Consider the following 13,972-nt stretch of genomic DNA (forward strand, 5'->3'; position numbering starts at 1 on the left):
TTTTCAACCCTACCAGCTTATGTATCCAGCCAGTCCATCCTAAAGGAAATCAGTCCTGAATATTCACTGGAAAGACTCATGCTGAAGCTGAAACTCCAATACTTTGGCCACCTGATGTGAAGAACTGACTCATTTGAAAAGACACTGATGCTGGGAAAGATTGAAGGCTGGAGGAGAAGGGGACGACAGAGGATGAGATGGTTGGATGGCATCCTCGACTCAACGGACATGAGTTTGAGTAAGCTCCGGGAATTGGTGATGGACGGGGAAGCCTGGCGTGCTGCAGTCCATGGGGTTGCAAAGAGTTGGACACGACTGAGCAGTTGAACTGAACTGAACTGAGCCTATGTATTGGTGTATAAGCAGATGCTTATGAATGGGCTTCCCAGGTGGCACAGTGGTAAAGAATTTGCCTGCAAGGCAGGAGACATACGAGATGCAGGAGACACAGGAGATCCCTGGGTCGGGCAGATCCCCTGGAGTAGGAAATGGCAACTCACTCCAATATTTTTGCCTGGAAAATTCCATGGACAGAGGAGCCATGGGCTACAGTCCATGGGGTTGCATAGAGTTGGATACATCTGGGCATACACGCAGAGTAAATGCTTATGAGCTATGTGAGAAGTGGTCAGGAAATTTTACAGAGAAGGAAACTGAAGCTCAAAAGTTACGTTTTCCTTTATGTAATATAATTTGTTGGTGTAAGAACCAAAATCCGAAACCTGGGTCTCTTGACTCTGCCCAACAACCGTTTCATTACATCTAAGTAAGCATATGGCTGACACCCTCTCCTCCAGACTGTCACCCAAGGGTGTCCCTGACCACCCACTTATCTGGGAGAGAGTCTTTGGCTGAGAGGTATCACACCTGAAGAGATGAAGTTTATCAGTGAATAGCATGGATCTTTTAGTTTTTAGGATTCCTTACACAGAAAATTCAGTATTTCCTTCTTAAATTCTGCCCCTTCAGAGCAATTTAAAAATTATCACAGGATATTTTATATTTTGTATTCATTTACTTCTTTGCAAAAGAAAGAACTTCTTTGTGTGTGTGTGTTTGTATGTGTATGTGACAGGTAGATGTGGTAAAGCAATTTTTAAGATGAAATTGCAATCTTGGTAATTTAAAAATGAAAATCCATGTTCTCTCAGTACTGTATATAACTATACTCCTTTTTACATTAAGTAGGTAAAAGGCTCTGATGAACCACAGCAGTTACATCCCTCTTCCTTTTCTGGAGAGCTTTCAGCTACATCCTGCCTTAGAGACTAGTTCAGGCATGTTAACTGCCTTGCCAGGTAGTACCTCCCACCTGAGCAGGAGCACCTTGGCCTTGCTGAGCGTCACACTCCAGCAGGCGTGAGTATCGCGAGGAATAGGATCAGGAGCTGTGCCTTTTTCTCTGTTCTCTTTGTAGTCTTGCCATTTTGGCAACACATTCATTGGAATTAGGTCATTTTTTCCTCCTAAATGCTTCTGTTTTAGTTGGCCGATTTATTCAGTTCAGTTCCTGAGCCTTATCATAAAGTAGAGAGAGTTAGTATTCAGGTTTAAAGGGATTAATATGATTATTGCTCTCGTTCTGAGAACCAAGGATGACTCTAAACCAGCCACTTCATCCTTTTGGGAAGCTTGACAGGGACTCCATAACCTCTAAGCTCTCCTACGTGTTTGAAGTTCTCTAATTTCATCATCCTATAGCTACATTTATTTTTAAAATATTTCACTTTTATTCATTTATTTGGCTATGCTGGGCCTTGGTTTCGGCATGCAGGAATCTTCAGGTGTGGCACGTGGGATCCTTTAGTTGTAGCTCGAGTGATCTAGTTCCCTCACCAGGGATCAAATTCAGGCCTCCTATACTGGGAGCATGGAGTCTTAGCCACTGGACCAACAGGGACGTTCCCTACATTTATTTTTTTAAAACATTTTGTTTTCTCTTTCAGTTTTATTGAGGTGTAATTGACAGATAGCACTGTATAAGTTTAAGGTCTATAGCATAAGGATTTGACTTACATACATCATGACATAATTATCATAAGAAGTTTAGTGGACATCCATTCATCTCATATAGATCTTTTTTTATACAGAATTTGTTATTGTTCAGTGGCTAAGTCATATGCAACTCTTTGTGACCCCAGGGATATAGGAATTAAAAAATATTAATGTTTTCTGATGAGAGTTCTTAGGATTTATTCTCTTAATGACTTTCATATATCACATAGAGTGGTGTTAATTATGTTTATCACTGTACATTAAATCCCTAGTACTTATGTATCTGATAACTAGCAGTTTGTACCTTTTGATACAGCTACATTTATTGAGAGATTAATATGAACCAGGCACTTTTCAAAGTACATGGACTGGATACTGACTCTTCACTGCAACCCTCTGAAGTAGATAGTATCGTTTTTATCCCAGTATTACAGGTAATGTGAGCGACAGAGCAGTTAGATACTTTTCTCAAAGACACACAGCTAGAAAGATGTAGAAATTATTTTGAATCTAGGCAGTTCAGGGCTTCCTGATCCCTTAACCAGGCTTCAGTGCTTTCCTTCTCCAACAAGTAAGTGAGAGAATTTTTATTTTTCCTTAGTTTGATAGGTTAGTTTGATTCATTAGTTCAGTCGCTCAGTTGTGTCTGACTCTTTGTGACCCCATTGCCTGCAGCATGCCAATCTTCCCTGTCCATCACCAACTCCCAGAGCTTGCTCAAACTCATGTCCATTGAGTCAGTCATGCCATCCAACCATCTCATCCTCTGTCATCCCCTTCTCCTCCAGCCTTCAATCTTTACCAGCATCAGGGTCTTTTCCAGTGAGTCAGTTCTTTGCATCAGGTGGCCAAAATATTTGAGCTTCAGCTTTATTGAGATAAATTAAAGGAGAAGGTCTAAGTTAAGGTGGCCTGACCTGCCAGCTGAAGCCAGGACTACTTAGCTACAGTCTGAATTGTCAAAGAGCTCTTGTTCTGGCCACTGTTTTTTGCCCTGAAAACTGACCACTTGGAACATAGTTCTGTACACCAAGCCACTCACTACTGAGCCTGTGAATGGTTCTCTGAGGCTTTCCTAAGGACATGAGCAAGAAAGCAAACAGACAAAAACCCAAAGAAATACAGATAAAACAAGGTGTGATATTCAAGATATTTAACAATCATATGGCAGGGGCACTGATGAATCAGAACAAACACCAATGGCTGAGAAGTCTGGGGTGGGATTCTGGAGGCTCCTGCTGTGCCTCATGTATTTAGTTACTGGAAGGTGGGAAAGGGGTCGTGGAGGAAGCCCTCAGACCATGATGAGGGCATTCAGGGAGTCTGTGGCTACTTATCAACTCCATGACATATTTTGGTATTTTATGACAGGTACCAGCACTCCTATAGTCCTTCCTGAACCTTTGGGAACCTCAGTGCAGGGCATAATCCACCCAAAGCCTTCAAGATAACTTTTTGTAATAACAGTTCTCAGCCGGGAGTGGAGCTGTTGTTTATTCACTCGGTCATGTCCGACTCTTTGTGACCCCATGGACTGCAGCACGCCAGGCTTCCCTATCCTTCCCCATCTCCCGGAGCTTGCTCAAACTCATGTCCTTGAGTTGGTGATGCCATCCAACCATCTCATCCTCTGTTGTCCACTTCTCCTCCTGCCTTCTATCTTTCTCAGCATCAGGGAGAAGGGCAGGCATATCAGACTCTCTGGGGGGCTGGCATATTGCTTTCATTTTTGTCTCAAAGGGACAGACATGAAACAAGAGTTGAAATCACAGCTTTAGGACGTCCTCACGGCAATCGTCGTTCCCTGCAGCTTGGCCATATTCCTATAGAATGGTTTCTTGTTACAGTACAGTTCAGAGGCAAAACTTTTGCCTAAATAATCTTAGGAAAACTATAGTGTAACTTTCCCCACCCCCATCCCCCAAATCAATGATCTGATTCTCTGCAGTCATTCTCATAGATGCCTTTTGGATACTTACTATGCCACATATGGTACAGAGTGGAGAGATCCAAGTTTATTTTGGCCCTAAACCGTTTCAGTGACTAATTATTTATGTTTCCTTTAGGCCGTAGATGCAGCTTTGAGTTGTTTTGGTACAAGCCTGAGACACATCCTTCATTCACTCAGCTCTGAGTCTGGTCCTGTGCTAGGTGCTAAGGAATTGGAGATGAGAGAAATAGCCCCTGTTCTTAAGAGCTTCCAGTGGGCCAGATCATGAGCTAGAAAGGCAATAGGCAATTATAACCCAGGGGTGAGGATATGGACCTAGTGCTGTGGATGGGTGTTTTGGGAGGACTTCCAACAGAATGGGGAGGAGTCTTGAAAGCCAGGCCATGCCATCTCTTGTGTAGGTCACTGCAAGAGCCTTTCTCTTGCCACTGTTGCAGCAAAAACAGAAATGAGGCTTTTCTAAAATGAGACTTTTCTGATTTAAAAGAAAAAGGTAAATAAGAAAACAGTGAACAGGCTGGGGAAACAACATAAACAGCCCAAAAGAGTTAAGCAATCTTGGTTATTCTTTAGCTGTTAGTCACAAATGGGCTTCCCTGGTGGCTCGGCAGTAAAGGCTCTGCCTGTAATGCAGGAGATGTGGGTTCGATCCCTGGGTTGGGAAGGTCCCCCGGAGAAGGAAATGGTAATCCACTCCAGTATTCTGCCTGGAAAATTCCATGGACAGAGGAGCCTGGTGGGCTATAGTCCATGGGGTTGCAAAGTCAGACATGACTTAGCAACTAAACAACAACAGACACTTGTAGCTGGACTTATCCTTCAGGAGCTAATTACTCCCTGACTCCATGTGAATTATACTCTGCAGCTAGCGTTCTTCTCTTCCTGTACTCCCTTGAAGTATTCTTTGTTTCAGAAAGAAAGTCTTTGGCCTATATCTTCAGAAAAGAGCAACCCCAGTTACTGGGAGTTTTCTGATGCTAGCCGTGGCTGTTTTCTGAAATTTTGCAAGAGAAAAACACACACACAAGACCTTCATTAGAATATAAAACTGTGGTGACCCAAGGACGAAAGAGCAGATAAAACCAAGGAGGGTCTTGGAATGCAGGAACGGAAAAACCAGACCCTTACTGTCCTTCCCTCCCCCAGGTTGTAACTATGAATGGATTTCAGGTCCTCCTGAGCAGAATAACCTGTCTCCCCTGCTACCCCACACACGGATGAAGGTATTTGCTTTACTCTTCCCCCACCCAGTACACATGCCTCATCCAATCAGCAAATGACCCGAAAGACCCCTATCCCGCTCCTTGTACCCTGGGTATAAAAGTGGACTAAAGACCCCTCCCTGTTCAACATCGATTCTCCCTTGAGCTGGCCCGCTGTTCTAACAGCGTCTCCCACTCTAATAAACTTTATTTCCCTTTTATTCTGTCTCATGTCTGGAAATTCTTTTCCAACCCATGCACGGACCACGACAAAAATGTCTCTCTATTTCCTCCCCGGGGGAGTGGGCATAGTTCTTGAGGCTCTAGCCCACTGTGTTCCCTCTGCCTGGCAAAGAATAAAGCTCCTCTTTCTCGTTCCTCCAAAACTCAGTCTCCGTATTTCTCTTCGGCATTGGTGTACAGAGTTAGTATTTTGGCATTACCGCTCCTGCCTTCCTACGATTCATTGTCCACACAGGCACCAAAGTGATTTTTCTAGGTTCATGGCACCCTCAGGTCTGGACCTCCCATGGCTCCTCATTGAATAAAGTCCAGCTTTCTCCAAGGCGTCTTTTGAACCTCTTTCCCCGTTGCTCGCTCCTGCCACACCGGCCATTCTTCTACTTCTGTAACATGCCCACTTTCCTCCTGCCGGTGCTAGCTCTGCCCTCCCACAGAGCTTCCCAGTATCGGCTGCTTCATGTCCATTTGGGCCTCAGCTCAACACAGGCCCCTCTGAGAGCTCTCAAATAACTTTTCTATCTGAAGAAACCACCTTATCCCTGTATTCGTCATACTTTTTATTTCTGTATTTCATGATGTTCAGACATCTTAAAACTCTCTGGCCCAGGACTAGCCAATTTTAGCAAAGGGCTCAGCTGGGAGCACCTCTTTTATATGCGCACTAACCAATCCTGAATTGAAAGCGCCCAATCAACTTCTTATATGACTGTCTATCATCAAGCCCCTATTCCCCTGGCACTTATGTCATCGCAGGGCCACATAGAGACCCTCCACAGCCCCAAACCCGGGGGAGTTACTCTAACTAGTCAAACCTAAGCTGCCTGCCTTGATTTTCCTGCGGAAACCCCATAAAGGCTCTGGCCTTGGCCTTCTCCTTGCTCCTTTCTTCCTCTTAACCTATGCAGGTTCTCCCTGTGAGGCCCTGTGTGCTGAGATATGCCCCCCTCTCTCGGGAAGTACAGGTAATAAAAACTTCTTTCAGTGGTATTGGCTTCTCTGTGTTGTCACTCAGTCACACCTCTAAACTAAATACTGGGTATAATTTTAATACAGACTTCCAGTGGCAGTCCTTGGCAGTCTGGTGGTTAAGACTCCATGTTTCCAAATGCAAGGAGCTTGGGTTCCATCCCTGATCGGGACACTAAGATCCCACATGCCATGCAGCCAAAACAAACAAACAGAAAGATATTTTACATGCATTAAATTGTCAAATGTTATAAAAAAAATTTTTTTTTTAAATACAATCCACAAGCTCCCTCTCTCTTTATCATCTTTAAGGCACGTGGCAGCGCTGATGTCTTCTTGTCTGTCCACTTACAGGTGCCCTGTCTCCTCAACTAGCATGTAAGCTTCAGGAAAGCAGGAGCAGGATTTGGCTGGGTTCCCTGGCCCCTTAAGTGGTCACTTAATTGATATATGTTTTTGGTTAAATCAATGAATAACAGATATCTTCATTCACACTGACCTATCTGCATTGCTCTACAAAGATCAGAAGAGAAATGGCACCAGGTTGGAATTATTTCATGCTAAAAATAGGAAAGTATCAGTTATAATTTTCACTCATGTTTGTGAGTACTCTCCAAACAGCATGGTGATATTTGTTTTAAAACAACAAATTAGAGACATTTGCAGAAATAATGACTATTACTTGTCAGCTTTGATATTGCTCAGACAGTAAAGAATCTGCCTGCAATACAGGATACCCGGGTTTGATCCCTGGGCCCGGAAGATCCTTTGGAGGAGGGCATGGCAACCCACTCCAGTATTCTGGAGAATCCCTTGGACAGGGAGAATCCCTGGAGAATCCCTTGGACAGGGGAGCCTGGCGGGCTACAGTCCATGGGGTCACAAAGAATCGGACATGACTGAGTGACTAACACACACACAGACACCTTTCTTCCTGTTAGATTATTACCGTAAATGAATGTAAATCCAACAGTTCTTTGATGTTCTTTAAAAAATAAATATATTTTATGTATTTATTATTTGGCTATACCAGGCCTTAGTTGCAGCATGTGGGATCTAGTTCCCTGACTAGGGATCGAACCTGGGCCCCTGCATTGGGAACACAGAGTCTTAGCCACTGAATCGCCAGGGAAGTGCCCTGACCTGCTTTCCTAATTAATCACTATCTGTGTCCTTCTCTCCTGCTCAGCGAGACCTCTGCTCTTCACCCTCTGGAGAGTTCTTTATTCTCATCTACCTTCAGGGCCTCAGTGATTACCTCCCTCCTGTGGTCTCTGAAACCCATCTCCTGCTCCCATTTGCTTTCTTCCTTTGGGAAACAATTCGCTTGTCCTGATCTCAAAGCTCACGTTCCAGACTCATCTCACCCTCTTCCATTCCACTGACACCCCCTGTCACTTTGCTACTTCTCCCAACAGTATTGTTATTTTCTAGTTATGCTCCTTAAAACCTTGGCATCATTTTTGGCATCTGTTTAAAAATTTTTTAATCATTAAGTATCTTAAATTTTTAAAAATTTATTTATTTTGGCTGTACTATGTGGCATGTGGGCTCTTAGTTCCCCAACCAGGGATGGAGCCTGTGCTCCCTGCGGTGGAAGAGCAGAGTCACAACCACGAGACTGAGACCACCAGGGGAGTCCCTATTGTAAAATATCTTATATGGTAAGGATTTAAAAATTATCTGCATAGTTTAAATAATGATAATGAAACTTACCTGTATCTGAGAGTTCCTCATTTCTTCTCATTCTTGCTCAGATGTCATCACTATCTAAAGTTTTCTTTTTGCCAGCTTTATTGAGGTAAATAAATAATAAAAAATAATAAAATAATAAAAATTCTGTGCTTAAGGTGTACAATGAATTGACTTGATACATGGATAAATTGCAAAATGATAACCACTGTAGTATAACTATGGCCCTCCATCTGTCAGATAGTTACTGTTTCTTTACTTTTTTTGTGGTGAGAACATTTAAGACTTATTCTCTTAGCGACATTCTAGTATATGATACAGTATTATTTGCTATCACCACCATGCTGTCTTGTTACATCCCAAACTTGTTAATCTTATAACCATAAGTTTGTACCTTTTGACCAACACATTATCTAAACTTTTTTCTTTCAAACAATTTTGTCATTGATGTTCTTCTAAACAATGTGTTATTTAGTTTTTCTGTTCTGAACATCATGCAAATGGAATTATACCTAATGTACCCTTCTGGGACTTGCTTCCTTCACATGCTTTATATTGCTGGAATTGCTCAGGGTTGGTGAGTGAGGCAGTTGTAGGTTGGGTTCCTTGAGAAGCAGACTTGAAGGTGAATTCTGTGTACAGGCGAAAGAAAGTAAAAGTGTCAGTCCCTTAGTCCTGGCCCAGAGACTGTAGCCCTCCAGGCTCCTCTGTCTGTGAAATTCTCCAAGCAAGAGTACTGGAGTGGGTTGCCATTCCCTTCTCCAGGGAATCTTCCTGACCCAGGGATTGCATCCTGGTCCCCAGCATTGCAGGCAGATTCTTTACCGTCTGAGCCACCAGGGAAGCCCCTGTACTTGTACAGGGTGTTTATTAACGATTGCCCTTGAAATCCTTACTTGTGAAAGGGAAGAAAGAAACAAGATTGGGTATAAGGAGAAGGTGAACTTCCATGAGGCACCCTGGAGCTTAGTATTGTCCTGAGATGGGGTGAGATGTCCATGCCTTTGTGCTCCTGAACCACTCAGCCATTGGATGCGGGTCACTCCAGGAGGGGGCATGATCTTGAGTGATTCCCTGTAGCCAACACTATCTCTGGGGGACCAAAGACTGAAAAATGTCTGTTTCCAATACTCATAGCTGAGATAAGAAGTCTTTCTTTGAAGGAGGATCTGGGTGGTACATCACAGTGAAGGGGTTATACTTCGTTCTTTTTTACTAATGAGATACTATTCCTTGGTATGAATAAGCCTTGGTTATTACTCCATTTCCACTCTTGATGACTATCTGGGTTGTTTCTAGTTTTTTGCTATTATCAGCAGTGATGCTATGAATATTCTTGGACATGTCTCCTGGTGCACATGTTTGAGGGTTTCCAGAAGTTCTAAACCTAGGAGTAAAATGTCAGGGTTATAGAATATGCACGTATCCAACTTGATTAGGTAAAACCAAACAGTTTTTCAAAGTGATCGTATTTTTACAACCCCACAAGAATATGAGAATTTCTATTACAGCCTCATCTACACTTGATAGAGTGAGACTTTTGATATTTGTCAAGCTGGAGCATGTGTGAAATGAAATCTTGTGGTTTTAACTTGCATGTCCCTGATTTCTAATGAGGGTGAATATATTTTCATATATTTATGAAATGTATGGGTTTCCTCTACAGTGAGGAGCTTGTTCAAATTTTCATGCCATTTTTATACTGCTGTCCTACTTTATCCTGTGTATCTTGATCTTCTAATATATTTGTTCACATATATGAACATTATGACTATATATGTGCTAAACTATATACACTATTTCTGTGCTCAAGTCTGGATAATTCCTTAGGATGCAACTTACTAATATTCTTTTCTCCTGTGTCTTATCCACTCCCGAATCTAAACACTGAGGTTTTATATTTCATTTCTTGTCTCCTTTCTATCTAGACATGTACATTTGTCTTTTTCAAATCTGCCTAGTTTGTCTTTTCATATTTTAGGATTCTGCTCATATTTCAAGGTTTTAAAACATTTCCTTAAATATATTCATCATATTTTTAAATACTCTCTGTTTTAATCTTTGTTTTCATGGGTTTTTTTCTCATGGCACCTTGTTTCCCTGGGTTGATTTTTGATCATGAAAAATACATGGTCCTTAAAATTTTATTTGGGAGAATCCTTCGAGGCCTAGGATGATGGTGGCTTTAACCAGAGAAAATTTTTATTTGCTTCCATTAGGTCACCTGGAAGGATACCAGTAGATACAGGGATTCTCTTAAATGGAATTCTCAGCTTAAAGTTATTTTGAAACAGCCAGATAATGTGAATTTTGACTCCAAATCTGTCTGAAGTTTGACTTGTAACTGTATGTTCTAAAGGGTAATTTTTTCCTCTTTTTTATGCAAAGGGTTGAAACAGGAAACTTTCCTTGTACTCCTGGGAGGGAGTGAATTAACTTCTCAGTCATGCTTACACTTGGTGCATGGCCCTTTGGGGCTCACACTTACAGAGGAGGCCCTCTGTTTATACTTCCCCCTTTAGGCAAGTGATGTGCTTTATCTCTTGACTTTCATACTCTGTGGGTTCATATAAACTGAAGTCCAAGTTCACAGCTTCAGCAGTGCCTCAAAGTTCAAGCCAGCTTCAGGTCTCTATTTACCTCTTAGGTTCCCTCCTTCATGTAGTGGTTGATCTGAATTTCTTTGTTAGTATCAGTTCATTAATGCTTTCAAAAAGATTTAAAAAGGATTTTATACAGAGTTTTTAGTTGTTTTCAATAGGAGAACCAATCAAAACAATTTCCCATACTGATTCTTTTTACCTCTTTGACTGTTCCTATTTATTGTTATTCATAGATTTTTGTTCCTCCAACTACTCCTTAAGGGTTGATATTCCCCAGTTTTAAAATACATACTCAGTTGCATCTGACTCTTTGTGACCCATGGACTATAGCCCACCAGGCTCCTCTTACCCATGGGATTTTCCAGGCAAGAATACTAGAGTGGGTTGCCATTTCCTCCTCCAGAGGATATTCCTTATCCAGGGATGGAACACAAATCTCCTTTGTCTCCTGCATTGGCAGGCAGAAGCTTTACCACTGAGCCACCTGGGAAGCCCCCATTTTTTTTTTTTTTTTTTGCTTGTCTTTTAAAATTTCTTTTATTTATTTATTTTTTATTGAAGGATAATTGCTTTACAGAATTCTGTTGTTTTCTGTCAAACCTCAACATGAATCAGCCATAGGTATACATATATCCCCTCCCTTTTGAACTTCCCTTCCATCTCCCTCCCTATCCCACCCCTCTAGGTTGATACAGAGCCCCTGTTTGAGTTTCCTGAGCCATACAGCAAATTCCCATCGGCTCTCTATTTTACATATGGTAGTGTAAGTTTCCATGTTACTCTTCCCATACATCTCACCCTCTCCTCCCCTCTCCCCATGTCCATAGGTTTATTCTCTATGTCTGTTTCTGTAAATAAATTATTCAGTACCATTTTTCTAGCTTCCGTATGTATGTGTTAGAATAAGATATTTATCTTTCTCTTTCTGACTTACTTCATTTTGTATAATACGTTCTAGGTTCATCCACCTCATTAGAAATGACTCAAATGCGCTCCTTTTTATGGCTGAGTAGTATTCCATTGTGTGTATGTACCACAACTTCTTTATCCACTCATCTGTCGATGGACATTTAGGTTGCTTCCATGTTCTAGCTGTTGTAAATAGTGCTGTAATGAGCAATGGGATACATGTGTCTTTTTCAATTTTGGTTTCCTTAGGGTATATGCCTAGGAGTGGGTTTGCTGGGTCATATGATCTCCATACCGTCTTCCATAGTGGCTGTATCAATTTACATTCCCACCAACAGTGCAAGAGTGTTCCCTTTTCTCCACACACTTTCCAGCACTTATTGTTTGTAGACTTTTTGATGATGGCCATTCTGACTGGTGTGAGGTGATAGCTCATTGTAGTTTTGATTTGCATTTCTCTAATAATGAGCAATGTTGAGCATCTTTTCATATGTTTGGTAGTCATCTGTACGTCTTCTTTGGAGAAGTGTCTGTTTAGGTCTTTTTCCCACTTTTTGATTGGGTTGTTTGTTTTTTTGGTATTGAGTTGTATGAGCTGCTTGTATATTTTGGAAATTAATCCTTTGTCAGTAGTTCCACTTGCTATTATTTTCTCCCATTCTGAGGGTTGTCTTTTCACCTTGCTTATAGTTTCCTTTGCTGTGCAAAAGCTTTTAAGTTTAATCAAGTCCCACCTGTTTACTTTGGTTTTTATTTCCATTACTCTAGGAAGTGGGTCATAGAGAATCTTGCTTTGATTTATGTCATCGAGTGTTCTGCCTATGTTTCTTCTAAGAGTTTTACAGTTTCTGGTTTTACATTTAGGTCTTTAATCCATTTTGAGTTTATCTTTGTGTATGGTGTTAGGAAGTATTCTAATTTCATTCTTTTACATGTAGCTGTCCAGTTTTCCCAGCACCATTTATTGAAGAGGCTGTCTTTGCCCCATTGTATATTCTTTCCTCCTTTGTCAAAAATAACTACCCATAGGTGTATGGGTTTATCTCTGGTCTTTCTATTTTTTTTCCATTTGTCTATATTTCTGTTTTTGTGCTGGTACCATACTGTCTTGATGACTGTAGCTTTGTAGTATAATCTGAAGTCAGGAAGGTTGATTCCTCCAGCTCCAGTCTCCTTTCTCAAGACTGCTTTGGTTATTTGGCGTCTTTTGTGTTTCCATGTGAACTGTGAAATTTTTTGTTCTAGTTCTGTGAAAAATGCCATTGGTAATTTGATAGGGATTACAGTGAATCTGTAGATTGCATTTGGTAGAATAGTCATTTTCATGATATTGATTCTTCCTACCCAGGAACATGGAATATCTCTCCATCTGTTTATGTTGTCTTTTGTTTCTTTCATTAGAGTCTTAAAATTTTCTGTGTACAGTTCTTTTGTCTCCTTAGGTAAATTTCTTCCTAGATATTTAATTCTTTTTGTTGCAATGGTGAATGGAATTGATTCCTTAATTTCTCCAATTTTTCATTGTTAGTATATAGAAATGCAAGTGATTTCTGGGCATTGCTTTTGTATCCTGCAACTTTGGTAAATTCACTGATTAGCGCTAATAATTTTCTGATACTATCTTTAGGATTTTCTATGTACAGTATCATGTCATCTGCAAACAGTGAGAGCTTTACTTCTTCTTTTCTGATCTGGATTCCTTTTATTTCTTTTCTTCTCTGATTGCTGTAGCTAGAGTCCAAGAACTATGTTTAATACTAGTGGTACAAGTGGACACCCTTGTCTTGTTCCTGATCTTAGGGGGAATACTTTCAGTTTTTCACCATTGAGAATAATGTTTGCTATAGGCTTGTCATTTTTGGCCTTTACTATGTTGAGGTAGTTTCCTTCTATGTTCATTTTTTGAAGAATTTGGATCATAATGGGTGCTGAATTTTTTCAAAGGCTCTTTCTGCATCTATTGAGATTATCATAAGGTTTTTATCTTTCAGTTTGTTAATATGGTGTATCACATTGATTGATTTGCATATATTGAAGAATCCTTGCATCCCTGGAATAAACCCAACTTGATCATGGTGTATGAGCTTTTTGATGCGTTGCTGAATTCTGTTTGCTAGAATTTTGTTGAGGAGTTTTGCATCTATGTTCATCAGTGATATTGGGCTATAGTTTTCTTTTTATGTGTTGTCTTTGTCTGGTTTTGGTATCAGGGTGATGATGGCCTCATAGAATGAGTTTGGAAGTGTTCCTTCCTCTGCAATTTTTGGAAAGAGTTTTAGAAGGATAGGCATTAGCTCTTCTCTAAATGTTGGATAGAATTCTCCTGTGAAGCCATCTGGTCCTGGGCTTTTGTCTTTTGGGAGATTTTGGATCACAGCTTCAATTTCAGTGCTTGTAATTGGGTTGTTCAT

General features: G+C 41.0%; 1 long non-coding RNA gene across 6 annotated transcripts in view; it reads left to right on the top strand.

The window, feature by feature from the left end:
* Positions 1 to 13,972, top strand: part of LOC109573666 (uncharacterized) — a 70,422-nt gene that overhangs the window by 38,548 nt on the left and 17,902 nt on the right. For 4 of the 6 annotated variants that reach the window (XR_011562079.1, XR_011562082.1, XR_011562083.1 and 1 more), the window contains exon 5: positions 1 to 13,972. This exon is cut by the window's right edge. This is a non-coding gene — a long non-coding RNA (uncharacterized lncRNA). The other 2 variants (XR_011562080.1, XR_011562084.1) reach the window with 1 other exon arrangement.

This window comes from Bos indicus, chromosome 19 (assembly GCF_029378745.1).
Source record: "Bos indicus isolate NIAB-ARS_2022 breed Sahiwal x Tharparkar chromosome 19, NIAB-ARS_B.indTharparkar_mat_pri_1.0, whole genome shotgun sequence".
Lineage (NCBI taxonomy): Eukaryota > Metazoa > Chordata > Mammalia > Artiodactyla > Bovidae > Bos > Bos indicus.